Source organism: Hyaena hyaena, unplaced genomic scaffold, assembly GCF_003009895.1.
Source record: "Hyaena hyaena isolate Hyena2069 unplaced genomic scaffold, ASM300989v1 scaffold_1378, whole genome shotgun sequence".
NCBI classification, from domain to species: Eukaryota; Metazoa; Chordata; class Mammalia; order Carnivora; family Hyaenidae; genus Hyaena; species Hyaena hyaena.
In genome coordinates, this window is record NW_024082012.1 from 233,968 (window position 1) to 261,521 (window position 27,554).

Consider the following 27,554-nt stretch of genomic DNA (forward strand, 5'->3'; position numbering starts at 1 on the left):
TGAATAGTCAGATGCTTTTTGCAAAGAAATCCCAGACCCACAGGTAAGCATTTTGGTGACATGCTAGAGGCTTGACTGTTCCCATAAGTGAAGAGAACTCATCCACTGGATGGATGTAAACTGTCCCTGTTGAAGAGGTCACCATCAGAATCAAAAGAATAGCACTGAGGCTCCAGTAGAAGGCCATGCCAGAAATCCAGTCAAGAGATTCATCTTTTATGAAAGGTCTCCAAAGGGACAAGCCAGATGCAAGCTATAAGACAAAACAAGTTCAAACCTTAAAACAGATTGACCTTGGTGTGCCTGGGTGGCTCAGTGGGTTAAGTGTCAACTCTTAGTTTTGGCTCAGGTTGTAATCTCATGATTTGTGGGACCAACCCCCACATCTCTTTCTGTCCCTGGGATTCTTTCTCTCCTTCTGTCTCTACCCCTCCCCCATTTGAATGTGTACTCTCTCTCTTTCTGTCTCTAAAATAAATAAGTAAACAATTTTTAATGTTTAATTATTAAAAAATAATTAAAATAAATAAAAAGGTTGATGTTGATTACAGCAAGAGAGTTTGGTACAGAATAGCTAAATATATAAATACAGAAAAGCTAAATATATAAGTCTTATATAAATATAAGACAGAATAACTAAAATATACAAGGTTGGGCTGGAGAAAGAGCTAGTTCTGAGTTTAGACCAGGGATCTTACTTTCTGTGCCAAGAATTGTTCCCACACAATGTCATCCTACCTGAGCAAGAAATTGCTGACATTTCCCCATTTTGCTTATTGAGCAAACACAGCTAAAGTTGTGATTGTAGGAAAGGGGGTAGGAGAGGACTGAACATCCAGATTTCATCTGTTGAAGTTTGAGTCAACACCATTCTATGTTGTATTTAATTGCTTCTAATTATTTTGTGGGCATTAGTTATGACTCCCAACCACATTAAATCTCCCTGTGGGTGGGAACCCTTCTTAGCATCCTTCATGAGGCTTTGCACAGCACTGGGCCCATACAGTGCTTGATGATCACTTGCTGATTGACTAATTGAAATATGCATCCTGCTTGCAGGCAAGACTCAAAATAGTGCACTGTGTTCTTTTTCAGACAATAAGCCTGTTTGAACTCTGTCATTTGCAAATCCTTTTTACTCAGCCATGGAATGTGCCTTTCTAGGTTAATGTACACATATATCTGAAGTAATGCTATGTTAGCTCTCCTTGGCAGAGCCTGGTTTTTATTAACATCTTCATTACTTTCTAATTCTATTTGTACAAGCATCTCACAGAGTAGAAATTTATTCTGAATTTAGGTACAAATGTGTCAGCTGTGAGAATTCCAATAAAACATGAAGAGAGACACCCGGGCCCTAACCTCAGCTCTCCTGCCAGCTGATCATTAGATTTGGGCAGGATCTCCACCCCACCCTCAGCCCCCCACTTGGCCTCAGCTTCCTTGACCTTGAGTGAGTCTCCAGGCTGGATGGCTGCTAAGGTGCCTTCTAGCACTGCCCTTCTGTGAGGTTTTGTTATAATGGCTTTATCTGTGGCTTTCCTCTGCAGTTAGTAGTGCACCCTGCCACCAAAAGTCTGAGAAGATGGGACACTCCACATTTAGCTTTTTATTTGATAGGGAAAAATCTGCTGTTATAAGATGGCTGACAAAACTGATAGGGAAATTCCTATCCCTGACCGAAGACTCCCCTTCAGGGTTTTTCTTCCCACCTGGCTTGCTTCGCCCGCCAAATTACTACTCACGCAGAATGCGGAAGTAACAGACTATAAATTGTCCCCTTTGCTTCTGCTTGGGACTCAGACCTTGGGAATGATCTCCTCTGAGCCCACCCGTGTAAAATAAACATCCTGCCTTCCATGATCTTTGAGTGCTGCTTGGTTCCTCTGTCGGGTGATCCAGACCAGGTTCCGTTACATATTTACAATCTCAGGAATAACTCAATTTTTAATGCTGGGGCAGCAAGCTAAGGAGACTTCTGCTCTATTATACCCAGAAATTACATTAACATGCAAGTGGTCTAGCAATCTCACTGATAATCATTTCTTTTACATAAAGATATCCAATACTCCTGTTAAATACGCAACTGTTGGGATGCCTAGGTGGCTCAGTCAGTTAAGTGCCAGACTTCAGTTCAGGTTATGATCTCACAGTTCCTGGGTTCAAGCCCCACGTCGGGCTCTGTGCTGACAGCTCAGAGACTGGAGCCTGCTTCAAATTCTGTGTCTCCCTCTCTCTCTCTGCTCCCCACCCCGCCCCCCGCTGTCTCTCAAAAATAAACATTAAAAATTTTTTTTAAATGCAACTGTTGGGCGTGAGGGACAACACATTGTCCTATCAGCTGTATGTTTTAGACTGACCCCAGCGTGAAAAAGATCCAGAGGGATCAAGCAAAGGCTATACATGAAAAAATGGAAATAGCAATGGATTTAAAGTTTACACAGCTGTGTAACATGTGGGATTTTGTTTCTTCATCTATGATAATGGTAAACAAAGGCAAAAGAGAAAAAATTAAATTCTTTACAACTTACAATCCATTAACAAGTCCTTGAAACAGCAAAGTGACATTCTTTCAGAATGCCCAATTGTCTTAATGTTAATACTTTGCTAGAAGAAAAACAAGGGGTTAACTGATAGAGATAACAGTCCTGCAGGCCAGAGTCTCTATCACTTTACAACTGTCTTAATGACTTACAAGAAAAAAAGCAATTATATCAATGGTCAAACTTCTAGAAACCAATAGATTCAGTTTCCTGGGACCCTTACACCACCCTCCCCTTCATATGATAGAAAATCTTATATGATCAGTCACCTCTCACAACCCAAGTGCAGCTCTTTCTGCCCACAGGTCCTGTCCCCCTATTTTATTTTTTTTATATATATATATATATTTTATTTATTTCTAGGAGAGAGAGAGAGACAGTGTGAGCAGGGGAGGGTCAGAGAGAGAGGGAGACACAGACTCTGAAACAGGCTCCAGGCTCTGAGCTGGCTGTCAGCACAGAGCCCGACGCGGGGCTCAAACCCACGAACCGCAAGATCATGACCTAAGTGAAAGTCGGACGCTTAACCGACTAAGCCACCCAGGCGCCCCTCTGTCCCCCTATTTTAATAAAACCCTCTTTTTGCACTGAAGATGTCTCAAGAATCCCTTGTTGCCATCAGCTCCGAACCTCAACATTTTCCACATCATCAGCAAGGTGGAAAAATAAAATCTTTTCTATTACCTTATGGGTTAAGAATTAATGATATGCTTAAGAAATTGTATATATGAAACACCTGAGAGGACATTCAGTGAGGTACTGTGGGCATGAATTCTGGAGCTCAGCCTCACAGGATCCAGGGTTCATGTGTAAAAGAGAACGCCAAACAATAAAGGGAAGGAACACAAACAGGGACACGCCTCACTCATGCAGCTCAGAGAACTTTCAGAACTCAGCTGTAGATCATCTGCCTCCATGAAGAGACAGATACTCAAAATGTTGAAGAGAACAAAAAGAAAACTCATGTTTTTCCAAATTGATTCTATAGGTATTTAATAATGTGTATTTACTCATCCCAATCCCATCTTTCAACCAAGCTGCCTCTTTCCTCTATTTGATTTATCAATCAAATTTTGCTGAAAGTTCTCAAAACCGACACTTATCATTCATTACAAGACTCCCTAAAAAGGCTGCCTTATGTATGCTCCTAGGTTGCTATAGTGCCTATAATTGAGCAGACATGTATATTCTCATAGTTTCCAAAGTGAAGTGGGATGATATACAGTAAAACTTTGGCTCATGAACATAATTCATTCCAGAAACATGCTTGTAATCCAAAGCACTTATGTATCAAAGCGAATTTCAAGAATCATTGGCTCAGTTGTGATCATGTGACATTTGGCATCGTGTACTGTTGTATTACAAGACATGGCTTGTTTATCAAGTTAGAATAGTGGAGAACAAGTTGCTCATAATCCAAAGTTTTAATGTATTTAATTACTTTAGTCTAGTTGTATGTTTAGATATGCAGTTTGATGGGGTTTTGGAGTGATAGGGGTTCAGAGCTGATGTCTTTGGTGCAAAAAAAAAAAGTGATTTTATTAAAGCACAGGGACAGGAGCCATGGGCAGAAATAGCTGCACTGGAGTTGTAAAGAGTGACTGGTTATATAGTATGGAGTTGGGGGAGGTAAAGGCAAAAGGGAGGCTTTCACAAGGACTTTTATGGCCTCCAGAAGGACTTTGGTATGTTAAGAGGAATCATAAGATGCCAGGAGCATTGCTATTGTCAAGCTAAGGTTGTTTGCCCTCTAGTAAGCATTAACATTAGGACAGTAGGACATTTCTTGATAAATGTTATACTCTGTATTTGCCTCCATTATTTGTCAATGGGCTGAAGGTTATGAGGACATTTAATTTTATCTGTCATTTACTTCTTGCCTTTGTTTCCCACATCACTATGGAGGGGTGATGTTGGGGCTCCAGGAAACTGAGTCTATACGTTTCTGGAGATTATGCTTTTGATAACTAAGATATTTGTAAACTGATGGAAACTCATCTCTTGCTTGACTGTGATCTCTATCAGTTAACCATTTGTTTTGTTCTTGGGCATCCAGGAGTGCCTGAGGAATATCACACATATCCCACCTGGGGTCAGAGAGTGTGGTTAGCTTGTGCTTTGCCCTCAGCTCACCTTATGCTCCCTCATCACTTGATTAGTGTTTTATTGTTGCAGCCCATGGTCATCCTTGGCATTTAATTTATAAATCTAACTTGGAGAGCTGGCTCCAATATGTCCAAGACTAATCTGGAGTATAGAATTACATCTATATTCCTGTGTTTTGGGTAGAAATGATGGTGATGTAGGGGTGCCTGGGTGGCTCAGTCAGTTAAGCATCCAACTTCAGCTCAGGTCATGATCTCATGGTTCGTGAGTTGGAGTCCCGCATCGGGCTCTGTGTTGAAAGCTCAGACCCTGGATGCTGCTTTAGATTCTGTGTCTCCCTCTCTGCCCCTCCCCTGCTTGCACTCTGCCTCTGTCTCTCAAAAATAAGTGAAACATGAGAGAAAGAAAGAAGGAAGGAAGGAAGGAAGGAAGGAAGGAAGGAAGGAAGGAAGGAAGGAAGGAAGGGAGGGAGGAGGAGGAAATGGTGGTGAGAGACTCTTAGAGAATAAGTGAAGAAATTTGGGACTGTTTTCAAGTTGTTTAAACACTTGAGTTTAGTTCTGCCAGAAGAGACTGAAACCTCCAGAATGTGGCCTTCCTTCCTCCTTACAGAAGTGTTTCTGGATTCTTCTCAACTACAAGAATTCATTTCCTAACAAAGCCACCCAGGAGTAGGGTCAAGTTCTCATTAAGAACCACTTTTTTAAAGAGCACTCGGCTTGCCACTGTAGAGCTCTGCAGAAAGGCTGTACTGTTAGTACTATCCAACTTAAAATCAAGTTTCTAATTGCAAACAAGCCTGTCTTGAGAAAAGAGAAGGTTCTGAACCCTATTGAATTACCATCTCTCCCAGCATAAGCCACTATTTACAAATAAAAGGGCAAGCTTATGGTGGCCAATTAAAGTTGGGTTAAAGTTTCTCCTCAATAAACAAAGAGATTGCCAATAGCCAAGAGTTCAAGCCAATTACCAAAACCTCAAACCATAACAGATTCTCAGAGTCCTCTTCCAAAGTGTGTAACCTCAGGAAGAAGAGAATTAAAATACAATGAAGTACTTTGCACTTGCCACTTTTAATCTACTAGTTTGAAAGAGTTATATCCTGTATCCAATTATTGGCAATGACATGTGACATTTGAAAAGTTAATGAAGCAGAAAGATTGGAAGAGAGAAATTTGTTTTTCCTAAGGGCCTATATACCAATGTAAACTTAAATAAAGAACATGATCACATTTTCCAATTTCTGCTCACCCCAACCCCATTATTATGGTGACTAATATTTCTATTATGTATTTAATTAACATGTCTGTAGTGTGCAATTGAAGGGACACTAAATAAAGATGTCTCTAGTAAATAATAAGAGTCCACCAGGCATAAGTATCTTTCTAATGAAATAATTTATGAAAAGCCAGTTTATTAGCGTAAACTAAATCAAATACTTATTTTCTTCTTTTATGGCCTGAATTATGTCCCCTACCCCTAAAATTCATATATTGAAGTTCTAACTCCTCATACCTCAGAATGTGACTATATTTAGAATTGGGCCTTATAATATTCTCTTGACAGCCTGGCATGATGTGCTGGATAAAAGAAAGTGCTACAGTGGTGAGGTGTGGCGAGAGGGATTAGTCCTTTCATTAGGTGTCAGTTTTGTGAACAAATGTTTCTCGGACTGGAACTTCACATATGCTTTTCATACCCTCTCACTTAAGTTGGGCCAGGATGGCTAGAGTGAGCTAGAATAGGGTATTTCTCTTCTCTGACCTGGAAATCTAGACAGCTGTCATTGGATATTTCGTTTTCCCCACATGGATTAGGCTGTGATAAAACCTCAGGAGCTTAGGCTCTGGTTAAATACCTTCCCCTGAGGGTAGATCTTGTTAAGGAGAATAGAGTGCTCTGGTATATTTCAAAATGGTTCATCTTCCTCTTCTTCTGTTAGAAGAATGAGAGGAATTATCTCTGGTAGTCAGTGTGAAAATTGGTAGAGCTCTGAAAGATACAACTCACAAAAGTGTGTGTGTGAGGCAGGGTGGGGGACACAATACCTTGCTCCCCCTGGAGTTTTCATTTCTCAGACTTGTCCACAATTAGCCTCCAACAATTTTTCCATTACACTTCAGATTTCCCCATCCCAGCACTGCTTCCCATGGTGACACAAGCCCTGATAAGTTGTGATTCTCAGTATTTACCTGTCAGTTCTTCAGTCTTAGTGACAGTGGCTTGCCCTGTGACCTCACTGCTCTTAATGATCTAAGAATGGCTGATTTTTTAGATTGTTCAGCTTTTTATTTTTTGCTAGGAAACATCTAAGCTTCTTACATGCCAGACTGGAAACTGGAAGTGAGTTAGGGCTTTAAAGAGATAATTAAGGTAAAATGAGATCATATGGATGGGCCCAATCCAATATGACTGGTGTTCAACAAAAAACACACAGACTGAGGAGTGACCATGCGAAGACACAAGAAGGCAGCTCTCTGCAACCCAAGGAGAAAGATCTCTGAAGAACTCAAATCTGGTGACACCTTGATCTTGAACTTCTAGCCTCCAGAACTATGAGAAGATAAACTTCTGTTATCTAAGCCACCCTGTCTGTGATATTTATAGGCTGTCATGGCAGCCCTAGAAATGAATACACCTTCTTTATCTCTTTTCAATAGACTCAACACTTCAATTATTCACCATAATAAATTCTTATTGGGTGATACATAGACATAGACATGTCTATATGTGTGTGTGTATAAATATATATAGAGAGACATGTAAATATTTGACATATATAACTTGATCTAATTGCAAGATTTTCTCCTTAAAATGTGTTACATGTCAACTTGCTGGTGGTTAAAAAGGCTTAAATAAATTTGCCAGATTTGAAACTCATTTATCTGTAATAATTGCGAAGGAGCTGAGATTTTATTCTTCTTGCAAGCTAAAAAGTTAGCTTGCTTAGTTTCAGAGACACTGGCAAAAGACATGAGTTTATTGCTCTGTCTCCCCCAGGATTCCTCACTCCCCCCATTTGTTTACTGTAGCACTAGCACCTACAACAATTCCTGGAATGAACAAAGAGATACTCAAAAAATATTTGTTGAATTAGTAAGTAAATTTCTTAAACTTCAGGTCTGAGAGATTCAGAAAGTAAGTATTTTAAATGTTATGTCTTTTTTTCTTTTTTCTTTTCCTTTCCACAGAATGTGAATGCAACCTCAGAACGTTATACTTTTTAAATAATTTTATGGCTTTTGCATGTAAGCATATTCCCAAAAGATATCTTTAAAAATGTAGGTAATATATTCCTTGCCTTTAAGTCTTTATGGTATTTTTTTATCACTGGTTTTGAAGTTGGGCTATTTTTTATTATTAAAGGCATTGTTATAACATAAATGGAGTGCATTTAATATGGAGAGAAGGCTATTTTTGATTTTTTGTCTGCATAGTTTCCTTTGGAGTTAATGCAAGAAAAACTAAGACAAAATTATTCTATACTTGTGACATACATTCAAATTTTAGTACCTGTGTCTTTCTAGAGATAATATACAATGAAAACTTTTATTTATCTATACTCTGATGAGTCATATTAAAAATTATGCTCTTTGGGGTGTCTGGGTGGCTCAGTCAGTTAAATGTCTCACTGTTGGTTTCGGCTCAGCTCATGATCTCACAGTCTGTGAGCTCGAGTTCCATGTCAGGCTTGACGCTGACAGCACAGAGCCTGCTTGGGATTACTCTCTCCCTCTCTCTTTGCCCTTCCTCTTCTTATTCTCTCTCTCTCTCTCTCTCGTTTTCTCTCATTTTCTCTCTCTCAAAAAATAAATAAATAAACCTTTAAAAAATTATGCTCTGGAAGATGGAGAGAGGTAAAATGACATAAAAAAAATCTTTATGGGATTTTTTGTATCAATAAAAATTTGAAATATAAATTTTCAACATTAAGCAAATTGTTAATTAAATCATGATGTATCTCTCTGATGTTAGAATTAAAGCTATTTACAAATATTGAAATATAATAATCTATAAAAACTAGAATAAAATATAATTTCTAATTTCTGTATGAAAAAGATTGTTCTAAGTTAAAAATCAAAAGAAACTAGAAAATATTCAATATAATTTATTACTTAAAATTTATAACTTTTTAATGTCAAAATATCTTTAAAATTTTTATTTATTTATTCTATTTAAGAAGTATTTAATGGTTAATTTTGAGAGAGAGAAAATGAGAGCAAGCAAGGTAGGGGCAGAGAGAGGGGAAATGAGGATCCAAATTGGGCTCTGAGCTGACAGCAGTGAGCCCAATGTGGGGCTTGAACTCATGAACTGTGAGATCACAACCTGAGCCAAAGTAGGATGCTCAACCAAGTGAGTCACCCAGACACCCCTGAAAATTTTATTTTAAGCCAACAAACTGGAAAACCTTTTTACCCTAATATCACAAAGAATTAAAGCCATAAAATAGAATTTCAGTCCTCACATCTCTCTCTTAGCAGCATTTAATAGAGATGACCACTCCCTTTTTAAAGCATTATTCAACTGCCTAGGAGGACATTGCTTTCTTGGTTTTCTTCCTACCTCACTGGCTATTTGTTCTCTATCTCCTTTGCTGGTTTCTCCTTATTTCTGCTACCTCTGAATGTTGGAGAACCCAAGGCTCGGTCCTTGAGCTTCTTCTCTTCCCCACTGATACTCCCTAGATGATGCAATCTAGTCTCACTGGTTCATACACCATCTAATTGCTGACACCTTCCAAATTTAATCCCCCGCCCACTGTCTCCCTTGAACTGAGGCTCCTATCTTCAACTCTCTACGCATTAGCTTCATTGTGATGTCTAATAGGCTTCTCATGTTCAATATCGCCAAACCCAAATGCCTGCTTATATTTTTCCCATCTGTCCCTCCTTCCATATTCCTTCATGCATTAATGATCAACTTACTCTTCTGGCTGTTTAGGCTACAAATCTTGGAGTTACTATTCTCATTTCTCTTTCTACCCTACCTCTCAATCCATTATCAAATCCTATTGGCTCTACCTTCAAGATAGATCTGGGACTGAGCTTGTCTCACCACCTCCATTGCTACTACTAGAAATCATAAAGCATCTCTCACCTGGATGACCATAAAAGCCTCTTAACTCATCTCCTGCTTTTTCACCTTCCTTCCTCTGTCTGCTTCCAATTCAGAATCCAGACATATCCCTTTAAAACTCACAATATTGAAAGCGCTCCAATGGTTTCCAATCACAGTGAAAGTAAAAGCCAAAATCCTACGTAGCATACAAAGCACCTCATGAGACTGAGGTAAATTGAATTCATGCTGAGAAATGGTCATGCCTCTTCTCTGCCAGCCCATTAGCATGTGTAGTTGAGTCAATCTAGTCAGGAATTGAACTCAGTATTGCTGTCACTAAAGTTACTTCTACTGCACTGCTTCAAATTCCTCTTGTGTGACCTTATGTTTAGGGTCGGGGTGCCAGTGGGCGTTTTCAATGTTTCTGCTCCACCCTCAGCTTTAGGCATTGTTTGTACACCTACACTTGTGAGAGGGTCTGTCTCCATATTTTTGGCACTTCTTTAAAAATAGTCTGCAGTTGTTTGTTACTCCCTGGTGCTTGTTGGCCTGGTGGGGTAAAGGGTGGAAGGTGGGAATTCTGTTGACCTGTTTGACTTACACAAACCCTATGACCCAGATCTTGGAACAAGAGAGTGCTTTTTCAGTGGTCCTATCCTCCAAGTCTGAGCCCAGGAAGATTCCCTGATCTTCCCCTTGGGCAGAAGGCTTTCTCCCTTTTTCTTCTCTATAGTGGGTCTTCATCTGTGTCTTGGGAGGTAACAGCATTTCCTGTCCTTACCCCAGCAACACATGGTTCTTTAAAAGAGAAGAAAATTATAATCTGCAAGTAATTTTCATTTTTATAGTAAGACTATATCTTCATTTAATTAGTCAGACATCAACCTAATGATAACACTTGTGCTTCTAAAAATGTAATATGGTAAGTATAGATAACCTTTGTATAAACATATGAATATATATATACAGATGAATGTATGTATGCCTACATACACACACACACACACACACATATACATGTATATATACAATACTCTGTAAATTATTATTAAAGATGACCAAAGTAAAAAAGATGAAGCATTTCCATTAATACATGTGGATAATTAATAGGTGATATGAGTAAATGAAAATGCACAGAATCCAAAAAACATATCCCCTTTTCACCTTCACTTTTCATACTGAATTGGGATCTAAGTTATCTTTTCTCTAACTTCCCAAAATGTAGAGAAGCAACTCCTGGCACTCCTTTCCATCCCACCTGCTGTATTTCCCCCTACCAATACCCTCTGCTACATCATCTCCTACCCAGCCTTCCATTCACAAAACTCTTGTCAGGATGATCTTCCAAAACACTAACCTGATCCTGGGTAGGAGAGGAGCAGACATGCTGAGAAATTCAGAGACTCCAGTGCATGCAAGGCACCTGGGCAAAACTCTGGGGTTGTTTGAGTACCTGGACAGGGTGTGCACCCAGTGAATAGAAAGATTTGAAAATTGGACCTCAGGATGTTACAGGGAAGTTGTTGGTGCTGTAGAAGAGGCCCCCGATGGGGTGCTAAAGGAGTTGAGAAAAAGCAAGAAAGGCAAGCCAGATGTGCAATTTTGAAGGCCTGGCTAGAAATTTTCATCTCATATCTAGAGTAAAACTGAGAAGCTACTCAGGGATTCTGAGCAACATGGTAACAAGAATAGAAAATTAGATCTATTTTTTCTCCCCAATTTTCCTAATATGACAATGAGAACTATTGTGCACTTATAGACAATTTGGATGAAAGCAGGCATCTGAATTTTCCCTGGGGCTGTCAGCTTGCTTCATTTAATATTTAGCCAAATTAGTGGTGTGCTGTTTAAGAAGTGGGTATAATGCCCCTTTTTGTTATTACTCTTTTTAAATTATTTAAACAAATTCTATTATTTAAATGAATTCACCTTGTAAAACCAAATGATTTAAAGGCTGCTTTGGAGCTAAATAGTGAGGCCATCACCATCACTTCCTGTTTCCACCCTCTGTGGCAGCAGAAATTTCTGCTCTTTGCCCATACGAATGCTCTTTGCCCTTCTCCTTCATGCTGTGCTTCTGATACACAAATAAGATATCTAGGATTCAGAAAGAGTTATCACAAAAGAAACCCCCTAGAAAAAAACCCACAAATATTCAAGTACATTTTCCTCTTTTGTATAGAGTAGAAATTTAAATATATATATTACACATAAAAGTAGCAATGATAAAATATCTCTCGAGTTAGCATAACTTTACAAAAGTAAGAATTCAAGGGCAGCAAATGGAATAACAAGGAGAGAGGGGTGTAATTTGATGAGAGAAAGGAAAAGTGCCTCTCACTTCCCTGAATACGAGCAATCTTACTCCTGCCTTCTCCACATTACAAGCATGAAAAATCTTCATGGATTGTACAGCCTACTCTCATTACTGCACATTCTGTCTGCATATCTAATTACCTTCTTATGAACAATTCCCTAAAGGAAGATGTTTTACAGAATAGAAACAATACTCCTAAAATATTACACCTGAGAGGGAAAGGTCTGCAAATCAACACTAGAAGAAAACGCTTTTTTTTTTTTTTAATGCTGGATTTTAATGGTACTCCTACTAAGCCATGCCCTTGATCCTTGACCTTATTTTCAGGCCTCTGTTTAGGCTTGGGGCAAGAGGGGGAAAGATTAATGTGCTTCACTTGCACCCTAAAAGTTGGTTGGATGGCTGTTTGAATACATAGAGTTTGGCCAAGAAAGAGCTTTATGAGGATGAGAAGAAATTGAGATGTGGAAGTTGCAGCTCTCTGCTAAGGAGGCCAGAACAGAATTAAGGTCTGTTCTTCTATGTAGGTGCCTGTGTTGGACTTGTCTAAAATCAGGATCTATTTCCCCTTCCTTTTCTAGGTAGAGGCAGCTCTTTGCCAGTGGTTCCTTCACACCAGGCTTTTAACAGAGCTGCTGCTAAACAGTAGCAGAAGACTACCAGTAATGTCCTTCTGGAAGCATCTGGTCTCTCTGAGAAGAGGAATCACTAATGGTTAACTTTAAGCAGGTGAAGAGGTCGCTAACCACCTATTGTTATTTGAGAGCTCTAAAATCAGCATCCTGCACCAAACACACAAACACATACACGTGCCTACCAAAGGCCTGAAATGCTGTCCCCACTACCACACTACCTTGCTGTCACCATCTTGCCTAAATGCATTGAATTTTCTGGGGCCTGCAGCCAGAGCAGAGAGCTCCATGTAGAGAGAGCATTGAGAAGGTGAGTGAAAAAGTTACCTGCTATGTACCTTCTGAGCTTTGGAAACTAAGGCAAATCCTCCTGAGCCTCAGATTCTTCAAGAATGCATTAAGAGAGTAGCACAAGATTATGTCTAAGGCTCTTTCCACTCTCATGTTTCATTATTCTATATGAGCTTATCAGGTATGCTCTGGCAGATAGAGAGGCAGACAGGTGCAGTGAACAGTGCACTGGCATAGGAGTTGAGGGCCCAGCCAGGACCGAGTCCTGGTTCTGCCACTTATGAGTTAAGCATCTTAGTCAGTCACATAACCTGTCCTCATGGTGGGGCAATCATGAGGATCAAATGAGATAGCATGCATCCATCAGCCAGCTTTTGGTGTATAACAGACCATGCCAAAGCCTAGTGGCTTTAATAACAATTATAATTTTTTCCGTGATTCTACAGGTTGGCTGGATGATTCTTCCAATTTGGGCTAGTAGAGTTGCTCTCTAAAATCTGCTGATGGCTTGGCTTGGGCTAGGTGGTGCAGGATAGCTTTACTCACATGTCTGGGAGATGGCAGGCTACCTATCTAGGGACTTGGCTGAGGTGCTTCATCTCTGCTCCGTGTGTCTCTCACTCTCTGGGAAGCAAACCTGGGCTTCTTCACTGGATGACTTCAGGGTTCCAAAAAGCAATAGGGAATCCCAATGCACATGTGCCTTTTAAACCTCTGCATCACGTTTGCAAATGTGCCGTTGAGTAAAGTAAGTCACACAGTTAAGAACAAACCCAAGGAAAGAGCTTGATAAGAGCATCAAAGAATTTGTGTCTATTTTTGCAGTCTACCAAAATACCTAGGAAACAGCTCTGAAAGTTATAAGATATATTATAGTTTTAAAGGAATACTGTTAATATTTGTTTCACTTGCAAATATTTGGTTTAATTTTTTTTCCCAACTTTAAAAATACTTTTGTTGCTGCATTAGCCACTGAGAGTCCTTCATAACCTGTCAAATGCCATGTCTCTGGATGGTTTATCTGAATAATCCATTGTCACTAATGTCACCAGCTAGGCCACTTGTGGGGATGAGCACTGAGTGTTATGTGGAAACTAATTTGACAATAAACTATTTGTAAAAAAAAAAAATTAAAATATTTTTATACTGATTGCATATTAGCATATTAAAATAAAATTAAAATAAATTTTTTATTAACATAAAAAAATACAGGGAAGAAGAGGTAAAGAGTGAGAGAGTGAGGGTACCTATGAAATGTGAGGGCATCAGGATTCAGGACAAGGTAAGCTTCTAAAATAGCCCAGGAGGCATCAAAGACCACTGCCTTCACAGTGTCCCCGGGCTGATCCTGATGGTGAAGGTGATGGAACTTGAATAGCTGCACAAAACTAATAACAGCTGTGCCTCAGAGATCTGCATAAAGGGAATTATATTCTAATTCAAGCAGGCCAGGGCATGAGTCATGGTACAACAAAAGCAGATAAGAAACAGGGTGACAGGGAATAGGAAATAATTGGACCAGAAAATCTAACCTCAGTTTTAGAAGGGGCTCCTATAATGGCATTCATCTGTTATGTATTGTCAGAGCATTAAGAGTTAATTGATCAATCCATGGGGCCATATGGAGATGGTGAGTTGTGAGCAAACACCAACACCAAAGTTCTAAAGTATTCATAACTGGATCCCAGTCAATGGCTAAGAGCCCTGAGAGGAAGATCTGGCTTCTTCTTCTCTCCTGGGATGATTTGCAAAAGCCAGACCAAACCCAGAGCTGCAGAGAATCTGGCTGGAATTCAGAGCAGCCCCAGTTTCAGTGATATAAGGTGCAGGTTGGAGAAAGAGTTGAAGCTTCATACAATAGCCAGGGCTAGCAGAGCAAAGACTGAGGAAACCTAAGATTTTAACTGATGGCAGGGGACACTCAGGACTCACTCCAGGTTTAGTGGGTCTGTATCAACACAAATAATTCCAGATCTACCTTCTGCAGCTGAATTGCTAACAGGCTTCTTACCTCCTCAGGATTGAGCCAGTTGCCACATGGGTATGAGTCTGCAAAGGAGTCTTTAGTTACCTTCGCTAGTGGGAGCTGAGAGCCTTTATTGCAGATCTGCTTACATATTACAAATGAGAGGTAGCAGTGCTTCTGGGCATTGTCTATGGAGACAGTCCTCGGTGAGAAGTCTAGTTTTTCCATTTACTATGTGACATGGACATGCTTCTTCCCTTCTCCATTAATCAACTTCTATGAAATATAGATCATAATTGTACCTACCTTGAAGGATGTTGAGAGGGTTAATGAGTTGAGTTAATGGACATAGAGGGTATAGAACTACTTGTAACTTACAAAGGGTAAGTTCTAGGTAGTTACCATTAGAAATGTTTCTTCCCATCTTAAAATTGTCCATGGTGTTTAGGAAAGAGTAAAATCGGATTTCCTAGGTTCAGAGTTCTTAACAACTTTGTCTTTTAACATTGTATGATTATCCAATTTTAATTAATATTAAGCAGATTTGGTCAGAGACTCTGAAAAAGGAATTATTTCATTCCTGCTAAAGTTTTTTCTTTATATTTGGCACTTGTAGCTGAGTCTATAACTGCAAAAGGAAAAGAAAAAAACTTGTAAGCATGAAGTTATAAACACATTTAGAGGCACCTTCCAGTGCCTCCTTCTGGAAGGTGATTAGTCAAGGGCAAAGCACCTCTGAGCCAGGGGAACATAACAGCCATTAAAATACAGTGCACAACTGTTGGTATGAATTCAAAATGGTGTAGCCTTTATGAAAAACAGCATGGAAGCTCCTTAAGATATTAAAAATAGAAATACCATATGATTGAGCAATGCCACTTCTACCTATGTATCTAAAAGAATTGAAATCAAGATTTTCAAGAGTTATTAGCAGTTCTATGTTTGTTGTAGCATTATTCACAATAGCCAAGATGTGGAAACAACCTAAGTATCCACTGATGGATAAATGGATAAAGAAAAAATGACATCAACATACATTGGAATATTATTCTTCTTTTAAAAAGAAGGGAAAGTTTGCAATATGTGACAACATGGATTAAGCCGGAGGGTATTATGCTAAGTGAAATAAGCTGGTCACAGAAAGACAAATACTGCATGATTTAACTTACATTAGGTTTCTAAAATAGTTAAATTCATAAAATCAAAGAGTAGAATGGTGGTTGCCAGGGACTGAGGCAAGGGATGGGAAATGAGGAGTTATCAATCAATAAGCATAAAGTTTCTGTTAAGCAAGAAGAATAAGCTCAAGAGATATGTTTTACAACATTGAACCTATAATCAACAATGTTTTGCACACTTAAAAAGGTAAGAGAGTTCGGGCGCCTGGGTGGCTCATTCAGTTGAGTGTCCAACTTCGGCTCAGGTCATGATCTCATGGCTTGTGAGTTTGAGCCCAGTGTTGGGCTCTGTGCTGACAGCTCAGAGCCTGGAGTCTGCTTTGGATTCTGTGTCTCCCTCTCTCTCTGTCCCTCCCCTGCTCACACTGTCTCTCTCTCTCTCTCTCTCTCAAAAGTAAATAAACATTGAAAAAAAATGTAAGAGAGTTGAGATAAATGTACAGTAGAAACAGGGCAAATTATATAATGTAATTTAATTATTAAGAGGCAGAGTGACATAATCTCATGAAATTTTGTCTCCCAGCTGTTTTCTGAAGATGTACATCCATCAGCTGTGTTTGCCCCTGAAGAAAAATATATCCTGAGCAGCTGTATACAAGAGACAAAAAAAACAAAACAAAACAAAACAAAAAACCCACAAAGAATATAAGCTTCTCATCAAAAGAGTGCATCTGCGGTGAATCTGCCCTAAATTCCACATCAGAAAGTCTGTGTTTTCTAAGTTTCCTTACAGTGTAAGGATCCTGCCTTCAAAGAATTTCTAATTAGCCATGTGCTCTCAAAAAAAGATTTTCCAGTGGTCAGATTTGGCAAATGGCTGCCGTAAGCATGTGTGAATTGAAAAGAGGAAGGTACACACAACCTAAATTTTAGACACCAATCTGGATGCACATAACAGTTTAATTGCTCATTTCTACTCTCTGCCCTATAGCATCTAGAAAATGAAAGAAGTGTCAGGGAGAACAAACTGCAAAGATACAGTCTTTTCCCTGGAGAAATACATGAACTTGGAGAACAATACAAGATAGGATAACACCTCAGAGCAATACACTACTTTAAAGTGTAAAGAACTTGCCTGTACCCTGTATCATTTAACCCTTAAGATCTGTGGCTTTTTAATTTAATGTCCACATTTGACAAATGAGGAACTTGAGACTACTTGCTCAAAATCATAATGCTAGCTAATAGTTGATGTTTGGATTCCTTGACAGGTCTGTGGGATTTCTTTCTGATTCTTTGTCCCCTGGTTCTCTCACTAAGCCATCTTTATATTCAGTCTGCCATCTAGGTTTAGAGAAACCAAGGGTCTAGTCAGAAGTTCAGTTGGCTTGGAATATATGCTTCATGCTAGGCATTCCAGGGAAATAAATTTGTGGAAATAAAGTGCTGCCACATGGAAATAAAGTCATGTATGATCCTTGAACTCCAGTTCCCTAGGTATATTTAGTTCTAGGAGCCTGAAGATGAGCCAAAAGGATTTGAGGATCAACGTAATGTAGAAACCTAAAGGGTAGCCATTCATGTTTCCCTAACTGGAGTGGGTAATATTTCAGGATCAGCCACAAAATGTCCTTTTAATTCTAAATTTCTCTGTGCTCTCTTTCTTCACTGAAAGCTATGTGGTACCTCAGAACAACCCTACCAGATTTACTTCTAATACACATTACAGAAAACTTTGCCCACTTCACATTGTCTTCTGTGCTTTTCTTTAACTTAAAAAAAAATACCACAGAGATGAGTGAAGACTACTCATTCCCTGTTTATAAGATACAAACTCCGTGTTTATAAGATATGTAAAAGATAACTATTCAAAATTGTAATACGACACTCAAATTACATGCTTTGGTTTTTTTACTTTTTCAATTTTTTTTTTTTGAGAAAGTGTGCACATGCAAGCAGGGGAAGGACAGAGAGAGAAAGAGACATAGAATCTGAAGCAGAGTCCAGTTTCTGAGCTGTCAGCACAGAACCCAATGTGAGGCTCAAACCCACAAACCATGATATTATGAGCTAAGCCAAAGTCGGACACTAACTGACTGAGCCACCCAGGCTCCTCCTTTGTTAATTATATGGTGACCAACTGCATCCTTGTTGGCTTTCCCAGCTATTGACCAAAGCAGGTTCATTTTCCTTAGATGCTTGTTAGGATACCCATACCTATTAGTGCTATCTGCTACTACCTCCCTAGGACCACTACCTGCCCTGGGCTGACTCCAGTGTTCTTCAGCAGGGACTATCAAATCAAAGACACAGATGTTTGTGTATCTGTTCTGTTATTCTTCAATGACCCATGCCTTTTCAAAGTGAAGTGCATCACACTATGTGTCCCAATTCTCTCACTCAAGATGATCAACCAGACACTTTCAAGGGTCCCAAACCACCTCCTTCTGAAAAATTATCAAGTGAAATAAAAGTATGTGGGTATGAATGCAGAATGGGATTTTTGTAGATTATCTTGCTCAATCCCCCAGTTTTATAAATCAGGGAAGTAAGGCCAACTAAGTATTTAGGGCAGTGTATATGATAAGAGACAAGTGACAAAGGGTCATTCTTTGTGCAGGAAATTATTATAATTAAAATTGGGCTTTAGAAATGTTAATCTTGCCATTTGTAAGAATGTAGATAGATTTAGAGTGCATTACGCTAAGAGAAATAAGTCAGCCAGAGAAAGGCAAATACCATATGATTTCACTCATATGTAAAATTTAAGAAATGAAACAGATGAATATAGAGGAGAAAAAAGAGAGGCAAACTATAAGACTTTTAACCACAGAGAACAAACTGAGGTTGCTGGAGGGGAGGTGGGCAGGGGGATGGGTCAAATTGGTGATGGGTATTAAGGAGGGTACTTGTTGTGATGAGCACTGGGTGTTGTATGTAAGTGATGAGTCACTAAATTCTACCACTGAAACTAATATTACATTATATGTTAAATAAAGAAATAACTTGAAGCTAAGAAAAAAGAAAAATAAAAAATTAATAAGGCAATAAAACATCAGTTGGCTAGAGATCAGAAGGGAGAAAAATAGCTAAAAGGCAATTAGAATAATCCAAGGATGAGAAAGTCAAGGTATCTGAATCCAGGGTAGGGTAGTGGGAAAGAAGTAGGAACGTCTAGGAAGGTGTGTCATATGAAGATGATTCATATATCAAAGTCATATATCAAAGACTACCTCTTAGCTTTGTGGACAGGAGGTTGCTGATGCCATGAAGTAAATTCAGTAGATATTTGTAAAGTGCTTCATATGTGTTATTCCACTGGATGCCAGAGATATTATTGAAAATAAGAGAAACAAAGCGCTGGCCTCATGGTGTTCATGAAAAAAAAAACTGAGGAAAGGAGAGCTGATTAAGTGATAGGAAAGGGAAAACAATAAATACTGTTTTGAATGTTGGAGTCAGACCCAGTGTTCAGTTGTAAAATAAGAGAATTGAAGAAACTTAGACTTAGAAAACTAAAAGATCTTTGTTTGTCATACTTATAAACCCTAGCTCAATTTTCTTTGGCCAAATGTCTCTTCCAAACTTTTTTTATCCAACTGTGATGCAAAACTAGGAAGCCATTTCTTTCTACTCTGAAATCCTTGCTCATTCCTATATAGTTGTCCTTTCAATTGTCCCTCAATGTGTATCTCTTAAAGGTTACGCCTTCCAGCTCAAATACAGCGATATGTGGAAAAGAAACCTTTCCTCTGCCTGGCCTCACCCTCCTCCCTTGGTATCACCCCACCTTTAGCCCCTTTCGTTGACTTCTTTAGACTGTCTTTATTTCTGTGATGTCTATCAGATGTGGAAGAGGTTTTTAAAAGTTGAATGATAAAATTGTTTGATTTCAATGCCTTTCTACTACTAATGATCACCAACCCATGAACTAACATGTCTAAGAATTAACTTATCATTATCTTTCCCCCAACACTGACATGGATTTTCTATTCATTTTAATGCTACAAGCCCCCAACACATTCAGGCTGCTGATTCCCTAGCTTTTTTTCCCTTTCCTTAAGAAGAAAATTTTTTGTCCAGATGAGAAGCAAATGTGTGGAAAAGTTGGGTTGTTTCTCCAGACAGTTTAACTGGTTGTTAAGTAGCGAGTGAAGTGCCTAGCTTGCCATTTGCATACTGAGAAGGAATATATAAGCACATTTTTTAGTACCTTTAGTGAAACTTCTATACCCTTGACACTCAGGACTAGATGTATCTAATAAACTAGGGAAACAGCAAGCATGGATACTTTGTCCCTAAAAACTTTGATCCAGAACAAAATCCTCAACATATTTTCAGTGGCATTAGAATAAGAGAACCCACTATTTGAATGTACAGCTATAAGGAGTGCAGTGTAAATAGAGTACTTCTCTTCCTCAGTTTCTCTTGCCCAGCACTAAATACATCGGTTCTCCAAATCTATCCCCAAAAGGAAAATAAAAATAAATGTTGATTACTCTTTAATTATGAAATAAGAACAAAGTTTAATTTTGACGGTATGATGCTTCCACCTACCTCCCCCCCCCCAAAAAAAAAAGCCTATGATTGTACCTGGAACAAATGAAGATTTCTACTGAAAAACTTTGCTAGATGGTAATGTTTCCCAGACTGATGAAAAGAAAGGGAAACTAATATTTACCAAATACACCATGCTTTAGGCACTGTGCTACAAATTTCCTACAAAGCAAGTTCAAATAGGATGATGAGACATATGACAAGCCAAAAAGCTAATGTATTTTTAGAAACTTGAAAAAGAATGTCATCTAACATACTGGTTTTGTTTCATGAGTTATTGATTTTAAAGCTAAAAACAGATAGAAAGTGATCTGACATGATTGCAGTATGAAAAATTGCTGGAGATGAGATAGCAGTTGATTTTCAATGCATTGAGGACTTATCTTCATCAGAATTGGAAATCTGGATGGGAAGCCAAGAACGAATATAAAATTGCATTTACAGAGCTGTAGCCTGTTGTCTCATCCAAATGGTAATATTGCTAACTATTAATTTTCAGCTTATGTCTGTGTAGGAAGTGGTGGGAAAAAATTAGTCCCATTTTATATAGAAAGAAGCAGATGGAGCACCTGGCTGACTCAGTCAGTAGAGCATCTCTTGATCTCAAGATTGTGAGTTCAGGCCCCACATTGGGCATGGAACCTACTTATATAAAAAGAAACGGAGATAAAAAAGAGGCCAAAAATGATTTTTATTTAACCCTCCATAGAAGATAAGTAGCTGTTAACCAGATTAAACCTGACAAGTACAAGAATTTATGCTTTTGAATGTTACCATTTTCAACCATGAAAATGAATTCTTATTAGACTATCTTATTAGACTATGTCTTTAGTTCTCAATTACTGAGGATTAACTTGTTAAATGCACCTACTATTCACAACCCCTCCTATTTTGCTACTACCCACAATGTAATCTTTAGAGAAATTTTAGACTTTGACCTTTTGAAGTAAAAGCACATTATCCAGCTGCAATGGAATGAGTTGGCACCAAGGGGACCAAGTCACACGATGCCACCTAGAAAGCAGTCCACTCAGGTAATACAAATCATTCCTGAAATAGATGTCCTTGCAACTATTAAAAAAGAAAAATCTAAGAGGAGAAAAAGATAATCAAGGAAAGCAAAACCCCTTTTAAACATTTTTAAAACATTTATTCATTTTTGAGAGAGAGAGAAAGAGAGAGAGAATGAGTGAGGGTGCAGCAGAGAAAGAGAGAGAGAATCAGGCTCCACACACTGAGCTGTCAGCACAGAGCCTGATGTGGGGCTCGAACTTATAAACTGTGAGATCGTGACCTGAGCCGAAGTCAGTCACTCAACTAACTGAGCCACGCAGGAGCCTAAAATCTATTTTTTGAAAAATTTAAATCAGTTCTTTTGAAGTTTTGTTAGTGTTCTCTTCACTGAGCATAACTAACTTATCTAGTCCTCTCAGATTTACCCAGAGAGGTCAGTGGTTTCAATATGAATTTCATACAAGTAAGACTGGAAAAATAATGCCTCAAATCCACATAAATACCACTAGAGAGTAATATCATCTTTGGACGTGGCACCCATCTCTACAGGCAGTGGGAGAGTTTGAAGAGCACAGGGCTAAGAATGAGATGTGCATGCTGGCCTTGGTTCCACCCTCTTCTCATTACCTGGGGCTTCGGCAGTCACATGACTTTTCAGAGCCTCAATGTCCTTTCTCATCAGTAAAATGAATATATTTTTCCTAACTTCTTCACAAGGTCGCTGACAGTGTCTAATGACTTAAAAATGGACAAGCATATGTATCTACAAGTGTGTCAATTTAGCTAGACTGGAACTATGTTTTCCAGAATTCCCTTCCCTGCATAGTTCTGCGTTAGCCTGAGGTGCAAGAGGCATTAGGCAAGCTTTGAAACATGGAAACGAAACAGCAGCCACCTTTGCTTTTCCACCTAGAAGCTCAGTGTGGGAATGAGACACTGCTGCATCTCACACTCAGTACGGCTTCTCTGCAGGCTCCCATGGGTAGTGCAGGGCAGCAGTGAGGCCACCAGCTGCCACAGCTCCTGCTGGCTCCTTCAGCTTCAGTGACTCCTGGGCCAGGAGCTTATTAAGCCTCATGATAGAGCTCCGACTTCACTTTCAAGGCACCCCACCAATTAGGCCTAGAGACAGGGAGACACTGATGAGTTCCAGGTCATCCTTGTAGGTTACAGTTCATCTTTTCCTTGCTTCCCCCACTGTACATCACCTTCCCGTCCTAAATGACTATCCTGCTTGCTGACTCCAGGACATAGCTTTAGATACAGAAGAAATAGTCTCCAAGGGCTGTTTAGCTCCTATAACTGCATAAGGTTAAAAAAAGTTGCAATATATCCCTTTCTGTATGAATAGAAGTAGATAGATAGCTGACAGGAATAGATATAGAGATAGAGATGATAGATAGATATAGAGATAGATAGAGATGGATAGAGATATAGATAGATGTGTGTGCATCCTATTGATTCTGCTTCTCTAGTGAACACTGACTGATACAACATATTATTCTTAAAAACATGGGCTCTTTGACTCTTGAATGCTGACAAAAACTGAGGACTGATGGATGTGGGGGGGAGGGGGGATGGGCATGGAGGAGGGCACTTGTGGGGATGAGCACTGGGTGTTATGTGGAAACTAATTTGACAATAAACTATTTGTAAAAAAAAAAGAAAAAAAAACCCATGGGCTCTTTATCTCAATATTCCCCACACAGCAGGTGTTCAACAAATTATTAAAAGTATTTATTTGGCAAACTTCCAAGATTAAACAAAAATAAGGTATTTTTTAATGCAGTGATCACCAAAACAAAATATCAAGTAGCTAATGAATGGTGTTTCTTAATTACATATTAGTAAGAAGAATTGTTGTCTAGAAATATTTTCTGACACAATCATATCAATTTATATATAAGAATTCGGCATGGCTGGTCCCTTGACATGAACTTACAACTAAACCTTATAAAATTTAAATTTGAAATATTTTCATTCACTGTTATTTTATTTTATTTATTTACTTACTTACTTACTTATTTATTTTTGAGAGAGCACAAGCAAGGGAAGGGGTTGGGGGAGAGACACAGACTCCAAACTAAGTTCCAGGCTCTAAGCTGTCAGCGTGGAGACCAATGTGGGGCTCCAATTCAGGAACTGTGAGATCAATGACCTGAGCTAAAGTTGGATGCTTAACTAAATGGGCCACCCACACGCCCATTCATTTTTCTTAATGGCACAAACAGAAAGCTATTTGCACCTAGCTAGTGGTGTTTATTTCAAACTCTAAAGAAATACTCATGATGGAACAAAAAACTAGTGAACACACTTGAAATAGGTAATAATCTTATGTATAAATGGGACATTTTCACCCTCTCATTCTCAAAGATAATAAAATATACACATTTACTATTTTAAATGATGGCTACAAAGTTAAAATGATCTAAATAAGCTTTTCATCAACCAAATTTTTATTTCATTAACCAAAAGAAGATATATGCATATTTTTAAAATAATGTAGAGATTTAAAAGCCTCAAAATCTTTCTCTCAATTATAACCATCATGTTATATATTATGAGTCAACAACAACAAAATAATTGCAGCTACAAACAAAAGACTTAGAAAGCCAGGAATTGAACTAGAGACAATTGTGGGAATACGGCAGCCACTGGGACTCTGAGGTACAGATAGTCAAAGCACTTATAGTCAGGCAGTAGGGAACGACATCTAAAATGTCTGTTAGTAGGATTTGGAGTCCCAGCCCCTAAAAGGAGGGGAGAAGAGGAAGAAGCATAAACAATGGAATTCCTGGATCAAGATTATGGGCCATTAACTGAGGGACTGGATTATTCATTCATCTGTTCCTCTAGATTTATTCTTTCTCTTGTTTCTCAATCTATCCAGTCCTCTGGAGCCATGTTTATATCTATACCTATGGCTTAAACCACCAGCCATTTCGTCATGTTTCCTAAGTTTACATTCCAACCCAAAGTCTTCTCTGGAGTTAGAGTCACAGGCCCCTATATGTCCACTACATGTCACCTCATGAATGTATCACAGCACCTCAAATTCAACATGTCCCGAATCTGTTCTGACCAGAACTTGTTCCTCTTTCCTATAATCCTTCATTCATCAGGTAATTCTGCTAAACATATACTGAATATCAAACATTTGCCGGGTTCAGGGGATTCCATAACAATTTAGACATTCCCAGTCCACAAGAGATTTCTCTCTCGCTCTCTCTTTTTTTAAATGTTTTGTCTATTTTTGAGAGAGAGAGAGAGAGAGAGAAACAGCATGAGTGGGGGGGGGGGTGCAGAGAGAGAGGGAGACACAGAATCTGAAGCAGGCTCCAGGCTCTGAGCTGTCAGCACAGAGTCCGACGTGGGGCTCGAACCCACAAACCATGAGATCATGACCTGAGCCGAAGTCGATCACTTAACCGACTGAGCCACCCAGGTGCCCCCCAGTCCACAAGAGATTTAAAGTCTAGTGCAAAAGTTCTCAGGCAAGCCACAGAATGAAATTGCCTGGAATCTTGAAAAAGTACCAAAGCATGAGTCTTACTCTCAGGTATTCTAATTTAATTGATTTTTATTGAAGGGGACAGCACATTATTATTTTTTAAAAGCCCTCTAAGTGATTCTAATTTAGGGTTGGAATATTAGCCTGTCATCCATGCAAAAAATGTGGAAATTACCTTAGAGCTTTTACTTTCTGCTGCCTCCAATATCCAATTAGCTACTGGATTTTGTGGAAATGCTACAAGAATATTTTTTAAATTTCAGGCCCTATTGTCATTGTTATTTCCACTGCCTTTGACCTGGCCACCCTCATTTCTCCAAAATTTTGGCAGTCATTTCCTCACTTATTTCCTTGCCATTAGTTTTTCCCTCTCAAATCCATTCCCTAAATTATAGCAGGAGTGATTTTCCTAGAATACAATTATGATCATACAGGAATCTAAATATATATACTTGCATATATCAACATATAAAATAAATATGTAAATAATGTATAAATCCAAAATAAGAACATTAAATGAAAAAAGCAAATCATTTAAGAATATGTGCAGTCTGATTCCATTTTAAGATTGAAAGAGGCAAAACTAAATATACATATATATGATATTCTTTTTTCTTATCAAAGAAAGACTTATGTAGAGAAAAGTACTCAAATTAAAACCAAACAGCCTGAAGAATTTTCACAAAGTGAACATGGCCAGCACATAGGCTAAGAAATAAAACATTACTTAGCATCTCAGAAGTCTTTTCTTTTACCCCAGGCCCATCAGTCATTCTTCTCACCTCCTAGATGTAACCAACTAAACAATTTCAAATATAATAGATTTCTGTTTTGAACATTATGTAGATAGAATCATATGGTATATATTCTTTTATATCTCACTTGTTTTCAACATTTCCTTTGTAAAATTCATTCATGACACAGTATGTAGCAGTAGTTTGCTCTTTTTTATTACTCTACAGCATTTCCTGTAATAATATTCTAATTTATTTATCCATTCTACTAATGGCCATTTGGAGCTCTCTTGCTCTGGGCTATGACTAATAATACTACTATGAACATTTTTGAACATGTATTTTAGGGCCCTAAGGCACGCATTTTGGGGGGGATTTTCTAGAAGTCAAATGGCTATGTCATGGAGTCTGCAAATATTTGTTTTAGTAGAAACAAATAGTTCCCAAAACTGGTTGCATCAGTTCATGCTCACAGCAAGAGTATATACAACCTCCAGCGGTGCCTGGAGCATTCAGTCAATTGAGTGTTAGACTCTTGATTTAGGGTTAGGTCATGATCTCATAGTTCATGAGATTGAGCCCCAGGTCAGGTTCTGTACTAACAGAGCGAAGCCTACCTGGGATTCTCTCTCCCTGTCTCTTTGCCCCTCCCCCACTCATGGGTGCTCTCTCTCTCTCTCAAAAATAAATAAATAAACTTTTAAAAAGTTCCAGTTTCTTTATATCCTCATTGATAATGGTTATTTTTAGTCTTTAATTTTAGCCTTTTGGAAGGTTGAACAGCACTATCCCATTTCCTTGATGACTAATGAAAATGGACACCTTTTCAAATGCTTGCTAACTGGATATATTCTTTGTGGAGTGTCAGCTAACCCTCTCCTTCAAACTGCCTTTGTTTAAAATCAATTGACCACATACCGATCATTTTCTGTACATTTTTTAGTCATCCCACACTATTTTGATTACCATAGCTTCTTAGTAAGTCTTGAAATATAATAATGGGAATCTTCTGCACATTTTGTCTTTTTTTTTTCAAAATCACATTGAGTATTCTGCTTTCTTTGCCTTTCCCTTCAAATTTTAGAATTAATTGTTGATTTCTAAAAAAAAAAAAAAATCCTGCTGGCATTGCAGCATTATTCACAGTAGCCCCCCCACCAAAAAAATGGAAACCACCTAAATGTCTGACAACAGATGAGTGGATAAAGATGTAATACACACACACACACACACACACACACACACACACACACACAGGATGTAATATTAGTCAGCCAGGAGAAAGAAGGAAATTCTGTCATTTGTTACAAAATGGATGGCCCTTGAGGGCAATATGCTAAGTGAGATAAGTCAGACAAAGAAAGAAAAATACTGTATGATACTACTTGTATTAAAATCTAAAAAAGCCTAAGTTGTAAAAACAGAAAATAGAATGCTGATTCTCTGTGCTGGGGGAACTGGAGAGATGTCATTTAAGGATACTTGCAACTAGTAAATAAATAAGTTATGGACATCTAATGCATAGCATAGTGATTATAAGCAATAAAACTGTATTATAAAGTTGCTAAAAAACTAGATCTTAATAGTTCTTATCACAAAAAAGAATTATAATTATGTGACATGATAGAGATGTTAGCTAAAGCCGTGGTAGCATAGTGCAATATATAAGTGTATCAAACCTTAAATTGTACACCCTACTTACAT

General features: G+C 38.5%; 1 long non-coding RNA gene across 1 annotated transcript; it reads right to left on the reverse strand.

Moving 5' to 3' along the window:
- Positions 1 to 6,815, reverse strand: LOC120225371. The gene is made up of 2 exons (XR_005526788.1): positions 6,698 to 6,815; positions 1 to 253 (listed from the first exon to the last, which is right to left on the reverse strand). It is a non-coding gene; the product is annotated as an uncharacterized LOC120225371 (long non-coding RNA).
- Between the last annotated feature and the right edge of the window lie 20,739 nt (positions 6,816 to 27,554).